Source organism: Poeciliopsis prolifica, unplaced genomic scaffold, assembly GCF_027474105.1.
Source record: "Poeciliopsis prolifica strain line A6 unplaced genomic scaffold, Auburn_PproV2 SCAFFOLD171, whole genome shotgun sequence".
NCBI classification, from domain to species: domain Eukaryota; kingdom Metazoa; phylum Chordata; class Actinopteri; order Cyprinodontiformes; family Poeciliidae; genus Poeciliopsis; species Poeciliopsis prolifica.
In genome coordinates this window covers 312,195-320,427 of record NW_026562546.1, presented here as the reverse complement: position 1 = coordinate 320,427, position 8,233 = coordinate 312,195, and the positions used below count along the sequence as shown (strand labels likewise).

General features: G+C 36.8%; 1 long non-coding RNA gene across 1 annotated transcript; it reads left to right on the top strand.

Moving 5' to 3' along the window:
* The first annotated feature begins 998 nt into the window (after positions 1 to 998).
* LOC129356443 (uncharacterized) lies at positions 999 to 2,347 on the top strand. Its single transcript, XR_008605409.1, has 3 exons — positions 999 to 1,511; positions 1,595 to 1,658; positions 1,969 to 2,347. It is a non-coding gene; the product is annotated as an uncharacterized LOC129356443 (long non-coding RNA).
* The last annotated feature ends 5,886 nt before the right edge of the window (positions 2,348 to 8,233 follow it).

Sequence of the window (8,233 nt, the reverse complement as noted above, 5' to 3'; positions counted from 1 at the left end):
CTATAGTATGTCGTTTTTTTCAATTTTTTGACCACATACTATAGTATGTCGTTTTTTTCAATTTTTCGGACGACATACGAGTCGTTTTTTTCAATTCTTCGGACGACATACTATAGTATGTCGTTTTTTTCAATACGATACTATAGTATGTCGTACTGTACTATAGTATGTCGTTTTTTTCAATACGACATATGTCGTATTGAAAAAAACGACATATTATACTATGTTGTCCGAAATATTGAGAAGAAACGACATGTCGTCCGAAAATTTGAAAAAAACGACATACTATTATAGTATGTCGTTATATATATATATATATATATATATATATATAATATATATATATATATATATATATATATATATATATATATATATATATATATATATATATATATATATATATTTATATATAAAGTCAGATAAATTAGCAAAAAGGGCTTTTGATGAGGCAATAACGATGAAAATACCTATTGGGAAAGGGGAAGGAAAATCCATTATTAAGAGTAAAGAAATGGAAATTTGGCAAAAAAGGTGGAATGAAGATAAGAAAGGAAGGGAATTATATAAAATACAGAAGTCAGTAGTAAGTAGAAATATTAAGGAGAGAAATAATGATTAGATTAACAGTAGGGCATACATATTGAAATGATACTTTATATTTAATAAGGAAGAAAAACAATGATATGTGTGAAGAATGTGGAGAGAATGTAAACATAGAACATGTATTAATGAACTGTAAAACATGAATGTGAAAGGGAGAAATTGAGAAGAATAGTTGGAAGGACAGATCAAGAATGGAGTTTGAAAGGAATACTGGGGAATGATGGAAATATAATGGATATTTGCATATTAAGGAAAGCACTATTTATTTATCTTCAAAATAAAAAATAGAATCTGACTGATGTGAAATACTGTTGCTTCACACTCGTGTACAGTAGGTGGCGGTATGCACCTTAAAGTTGCTTGCGATCCGCCATAATAGAAAAGAAGAAGAAGGGGGCAGAAGGCTAAGTTAGCAGTTAGCTGGATTCCAGTTCCTGATCGGCTCCCTTGTTGCTCTCTTGGTGTTTCTGCTGTTATTTCTTAAATCTTCTTCCTATTTTAACATGAAATCAGTGTTTTATCTGTCAGTGTGAACTAGAAGCAGCTCCACAGAGATGAGAACATCCCGCAGAGACTCTGAGCGGAGCTAACGATGCTAACTGAATAGCAGCAGCAGCTTGTTTTATACTCAGTGATTCTGGTGAATGTTGATGTTCTGATTGATTAGCTGCTGCTTTTTGTCCAGTGATGGTGACAAATTTGATCAGTTCATTTACAGAACCAAGTGGGTTTTAGTGGAACCGCATTAACACGGTCCTGGTCTGATCTCTCTGACAGAATCTAAACAGCTGATTGAGAATCTTCATCCAGAGCTGGAAGTGAGAGGATGAGGAGCTGAGGCACTTCAAGATGCGGGACCCCCGCAGGGAGGGAGGAGACCAGAGGAGGGTCAGCTGCTGCTGAAGGTCAGGCCCAGACAGGAAGTGGAGGCGGCTGCTTCCTGCTGTGTGTGTGTTGTGAAGGCTGAGGTTCTGCTGGTGTGTTCCAGGTCACGCTGAGGTGGTCCGCTTCCTGCTGGAGGCCTGTAAGGTCAACCCGGTCCCCAAGGACAGGTAGGAGCGTCTCCAGGGACACTGAGGACCAGTTCAGACCTGGTCCTCAGTGTCTCCATGTTTATTTCCTGTCTGCTGACATCTGTCCTCCTTTCCTTTGACCTTCCTTCCTTCTCTCTCCATATTTCCTTCTTCATTTCCTTCTTTTTCACTTCCTTTTTACTCTCCTTACTTTGTTCTTCTTACTTCCTTCCTTCATTTCTTCTCTCTTGTTTCTTTTCTTCCTTCATTTTGTTATTTTTTAGCATCAAACTTTGTCCTCAAAGCGTTCCAGCAGCGTTTTCATGGTGTTGTCGTGTTTTGCGTGCAGGTGGGGCAACACGCCGATGGACGAGGCGGTGCACTTCGGCCATCACGACGTGGTCACCATCCTCAGAGACTACCACACCCAGTACAGCCCTCAGGATGCCGCCGCCGCCACCGCCGCCGACTCGCAGAGCGCCGAGAAGAACCTGGACGGCATGCTGTGACTTCCTGGAGGCTCCTTCAGTATAAAAGCTCCTCATCATGTTTATCTGTTCTGCCAGATTGAATGGACCGGTTCTGACCGAGCCGCAGTCAGAAGGGATGAATGTTCAGGTGGCAGGAAGTGTTACCACGGTAACGACCTTCACCAGAACCAGTAAGACCTGCTGGGTGAAGTTCTGGTCCAAGATTCGGCTGAATCCTGAATATTCTCCCTGCTGATGGCAAGTTTGAGGTGTGTGTGTGTGTGTGTGGGTGTGTGTTCCACTCAGGACGCTGACACGCTTTCCGATGCAGATGTTTCTGACTCATACTTGAAGAGTCCGGTTCTGTTTTTGTGCTGAAAGTTTGAAACAATCATGTTTTATTTGTTTTTTTCTCCCAAATCCAAACTTTAAAAAAAAAGGAGGATCATTCCAGAAGTCAGGTCAGAACCGGCGGGTAGTGGGGTCAAAGGTCACTGAGGAAGCACAAAGCTGCGGCGCGGCGCGGTCCGAGCTGCAGCTCTTTGGATCATGTGACGTTTTGTTCTGGTTCTTCTTGTGTATTTATGCCGCTGAGCCACCAGCAGATATTTATCCAAATAAAAACTAAATATATAAAAACAAACTGAATTCCTGTCATTTAATTAGTAATAATTTCATCTGACATTCAGGAATTAAAACAACTGCTTCTAAATGTTTCTGACTTTCCAGACTTTTTATTTTATGTTTTATATTTTCAAACGTTTCTTTTTATATATACAAATTTTATATGTCATTAGAGTCGGTTGTGTTTTCACTAAACCTCATTTTTTTTTTCTCTTCTATTTCCAACCAGGTGAGGCTAAATTTCAAAAGTTAAAGTTAGATTTTTGTATTTCATGAATTTGCAGAGAAAAGTTTTTTTTTCTCCCTTTGCAACAGAAACTGAAACACTGGGAAATATTTTGTGTTTTTACAAAGTTGCAACTGATCATTGGATGGAAAATCAATATTTTCCTTCTGGTTTCAATGATCTTAAAAGTTCCCAACATGTGAGGAGAAATAAAAAGCCTCCAAGTGAAGAAGTAAAAGTGGACCTGCAGATGAAGTGAAATTGTTCCAGATCTCCTCCGTTGTTGTTCTGAACATGTTGAGCAGTAAATGTTGGTTCTGCTTTTCCTGCCCAGATGCATCAGCTCAGTTTGGACCTTCTGGATTCTGAACTTTGACTTTTTCTCCTGGATCAGAGACGATTCTGAAGCCACGCCTCCAGTCGTCACGGTCAACGCCCCTTTTTCACCAAAATCCTCCAAAACAGAAGACAAGTTTTAAAAAAAAAAGCTATTTAGTGTAGATGAGCGAGTGGCGGAGAGAGGAGGAATACAGGCTGCTTATCTAAAGGTTGTTGGTTTGAGTCCAGCAAGGATCTTGTTGCGTTTTGACTCAAATAAAGGAAAAATTCAAGTAAAATCGGTAGAGTTCAGGACTCGAACCTGCAGACTCCCAGTCCACTTCTTATTCCTCTGAGCTACTGCTCATTACAAAAATAAATGATTTCCGCGTAAATTTGTCACGAAAAAATCACCACATTTTCACACTTTGTCAAATTTTGTGGAAAAACCTGGCGAGGGAAGAAAAGAGGCGAGGAAACGTGTTGATCAGAGAGTTGATGACAGCTTGGAGCTTCAGGTCTTCAGATTCTCTTCATCTTCAGACCAAAGACTTTCCAGATTCTCTGCAGCGACTCGTTGGGCTCCTGCAGACCTTCGTCTGTTCAGCAGTAAATCCACCAGCAGGACTCGGCTTCTCACAGACTTCAGCTTTATTTCTTCATCTTTACACAGAAATACTTTCTCTGGGCCTCCACCTCAGAGGGAACAATTAAAGCCCGACAAGCCGAGCAGAGTCACATTGATACAAACAGGAGAGTTTTCAGAGTCTTCAGCAGTGATGAAGGTAAGTTAGACTAATTAAAGCAGAGCTCTGCAGCCTGCAGCTCATTAGGACTAAAGATCACAAACTCAAGTTTAACAAAGAAAACATACAAATTTAACCATTTTACATTTAGTGAAAATTACTTTTTCATTTTCACAACAAAATGACTTTAAAAGTGTTTAAGTAACAAAATGTGATAAAAATCAAAATCACATTTTGAGTATTTTTCACTTTAAACTTTTTCTACAATATTAGAAATACAAGATGAAAATAATGAAATAGTTCAGCCACTATTTTAAATATGAAAATAAACATTTTATTGCCTAAAATTTAATAACAGAATTTCTTTCTTGAACACTCGATAATTTCTAGCTGCTTGTCAATAGAGAGGAGAACTGATCTGTTGATTATTTTATTAAATAATCAATTAATAATTGGTTAAGATATTTTTTTTACTTGGTGAAGCTAAAAGTGACACTTGAGGAGTTTTGGATAGAAAATATTTACACACAGGATTTTTTAAGTATTAAATTTAAAATGTAAATATTAGGCAAGTGGTATTTATTGAACTTATATTTTAGTTATCAATCACCAAACTATTTGAGCCTTTTTTCTGTAATATTAGGAGTAAATTACAAACTAATTAATTTATTTTTTAAACAATAAACACTTTGTTGCCTAAAATGCAATAGCATTTCTTTAATAAACGCTTGATAAATTGTAGCAAAGAATTTGTATTTCTAAAAACTCGTTAAACTTCACAGAGTGCAGGACTGAGATAATAATTTTATTCAATTTTTTAATTTGATGAAAAATTAATTAATAGTGAATAAGATGTTTTTATTTTTTGCAGTTTAATGACTTCTGAGTAGAAATATTTACAAACAAGATTTTATTCTATTTTAAATGTAAAATTATAGATTTTTTGTTCAGTTTTGGTTTAATTACATCTGAATGCAAATTAACATTTAAGAGTCAATACTTAAGTTACTGATTTATCAATTACCAAATTAGCTGACTCTTATTTTAATAATTGATTCATCATTATTTTATTTAGATGTATTTTTCTTGATATTAAAATAAAAGCCATGTGTAAATATAAACATCCTATATAAAAACATTTTTTTCAGGAAGTTTGTTTTTCTTTTTAAAATATTTCCTCTAACAGCTAAATAAATGAAGTAATATTTTAAAATGTCATTTTGTGGCTCTGGACCCGTTTTATTTACCTGGAAAAGCAAAAAATGTCTCTGGATTGGAAAAGCTGCAGACGGCTGGACTAAACAAAGCCCACCATGACGAGGACGCGGAGCGCAAACGGGCCGAACAGAACCACCAGGAGCGACGAAGAAACAGAACCAAGACCAGAACCAGAATCAGGATCAAGACCAGGAGGGGCGGGGAAACGGTGGCAGATCGTCTTCAGTTCTCATCCTGAGATTCTGGACTGAGGAGAAAACAAGAACTAATTAATTCATTTGAAACAGAACCAGTTCAGTTCAGAACTGTTCATGTTCAAAGTTCTTTTCTTACTATGTAGTTCTCATAAACTGAGCAGAAAAAAGAAATAAAAAACAATCGTCGCAAACTAACTGTGAGGAAAGAAAGAAAAACAGAAAATGTAAAAAATGAGAGATGAATTTAAATCTTAAATTAAGTTAATATATTGGTATATAAATATTAGGATTTTGTGATGTTGCAATGTTTAAGCACTTTATTAAATAAAATCATTTCACTTTAAAAATGCAAATGATTTTTAGAATAAATAAAAACTTTGACAGAGGATGAAATTGTCAATATCATAATTTAACTTTTCATCAAATTTTATAAGATTAAAACTTGTGGAACAGATTTATTGTACAAAATTCAGTTTTCAAAATATTTCTAAAAACATTCATGAAGTTGCAATTGAAAAAATGATTCTCTCAAAAACACAAAATAGGAATTGATATTTATTTTAGATTTTCTTTTACAGAAACTCATTACAGAGAAAACTTAATAGATAATTATGAAATTAATGTCAAATCTGCTGTGGAATAGAAAGTTATTTGGTTCTATTAATTATTTGTAGTTTATTTTTTTGGATGTGGAAGTGACGTCACAGGGCTACCTCCACAATTTTTACAAACTTCAATAAAACACTGAGTAAACACTTCATCGAGAGGCGCAGGCTGCAGAGTGAGGACTGGACCCGGCCTCTTCACTGACGTCATCATTGTGGGACCATTTAAGATGTGAGACATGCGCAGTTCTGACTGTTTGCAATAAAGTAAGCGGTGGTTTTCCTCCTGGTTCAACTGAATAGTGAATAAAGTGACTTTCTCCGACTTTTCCTGCCTTATGACGCCAACCAGAGGAAAATGCAACATTAATAATAAAGAGCTCGACATTTCCCAACCAGAACTTAGAATCAAAGCTGAGAGTCCGAGTGGCGGAATGTTTACGAAGCAACACAAAATGACACTTTTATTAAAGCGCAGCTAACAACCTGCATGGGTCCAGATGCTCGGTCAGAATATGACACAAATAAATAGAAAACCAACAACTTACCGAGCAAAGCAGGTCGGTTTTAAATGAAATACAGAACCGGTGTTAATTATCTTCTTCTTCTTTTTCTAGGTACAGTGGCGGCTGCAAACCAACTTCAGGTGCATTACCGCCACCTACAGGCCAATCAGAGAAGCACTCACGTGTACGGTCAGAAGAGAAGCTGGAAACGGAAGTTCAGGTTTGACATTAAAGTTTTTATTGCTTCTTCTACTTTTATTTAATATTGTCGTTCAAGATACGTTTGCCCAAACGTAGAATACATGCAATGCACATTATGCAGGAAAAAATTATCTAAAATCTGTCATATATCATTATTTGAATGCAAGCGTTTAACTTTGTGTTGAAGCTGGGGGATGAGAAAGAGGAAGCGCTGATGTAGCCACAGTTACTGCAAGACCTTTTCATGTATTAGTGCTAAGAATAAGAAAGTATTGTTGAGAATTAAAATTCTATTTCAACAGTATCTTGGGATGTGGAAGAACAGCTGGAAGAAGTGGCTCATTATTTGGCCTCAACTTTGAAGTTGAGGCCAAATAATTTCTTTGTGACATGACAAGTTCAGAATGAATGACTGTTTTCAAAACTTACAATTGGGGTCTATTGATTAAATTGTGGTCAACAGTTTAAAGGAGATAGCTCTCATTTAGCTTTTTATCCAAAGATAACAGCTGCAGGTGAAACATTTTGAAACAGAAACAGAGAATAAACTAGAAGAAAACCAAGATAACTGATTCCAGTAAGATAAATGAAGGCAGATTCTTCTCCTGGGTTCATTGAAATGTTTTCTCTGTCAGTGTGAACCAGAAGCAGCTCCAGAGTTGAAAACATCCCTCAGTTGAAAGAAATTCAAAGTCAATTATTTGAATTCCTTTCTTAGACAGGAGCCCAGTTCTTTTCTATTATTATTATTATTATTATTATTATTATTATTATTATTATTATTATTATTATTATTATTATTATTATCGCTACAGTTCTGATTACAGACTGTTGGATCTATTACCTAACACTCTTGCTGGACATTAATGAGGACACAGGGAAACGGTTAAATTTTCTTATGCAATCTTCCAATTGAACGGAGAACTCTGCCCAGAGTCCTCCCGTTATCTCTGTCTCCGGACCAGTTCTAACGTGCTTCTCTGCAACTGCATATTTTATTACATTGAGGCGTAGCTTAATTACAAACATTTGCATAGAAGGAGTGGCAAACACAATACACATTCTCAAGGTACTGTCTTTGCGTCTCCTGATGTCACAGTTGTTTGTTGTCTCTCTGGACCATAAAACTAGAGTTTCTTGGGAAATCTAGCCTTTGATCCACTCTCCTGCTCGGTGTCAACTCTTTCTCCCTGGTTGGCACCTGTGGTGCCCTTGTCCTCCTGTCAGGCAATTGTGACTGCAGGCATCTGCTCCGTTCTCTGGATTCTCTGGTTCAGTTCCCTCTGGGGTCATAAAGTTCAGTTCCCGAGCCTCTGGGTTGTTTGCAAACGACCCATTCTTCCTACCAGGCTAACTGTCACCCTGGCCATCCGTCTCCAAAGTGACAAACTCATTGCTTCAAAGATAAAAGAAACACAGATCCCAGGGGCAAACAAAGATTTATCAACTTGTATAGTCTCCTAACCTTGAATATTTATATTTGTATTTATATAAAAATCTAAC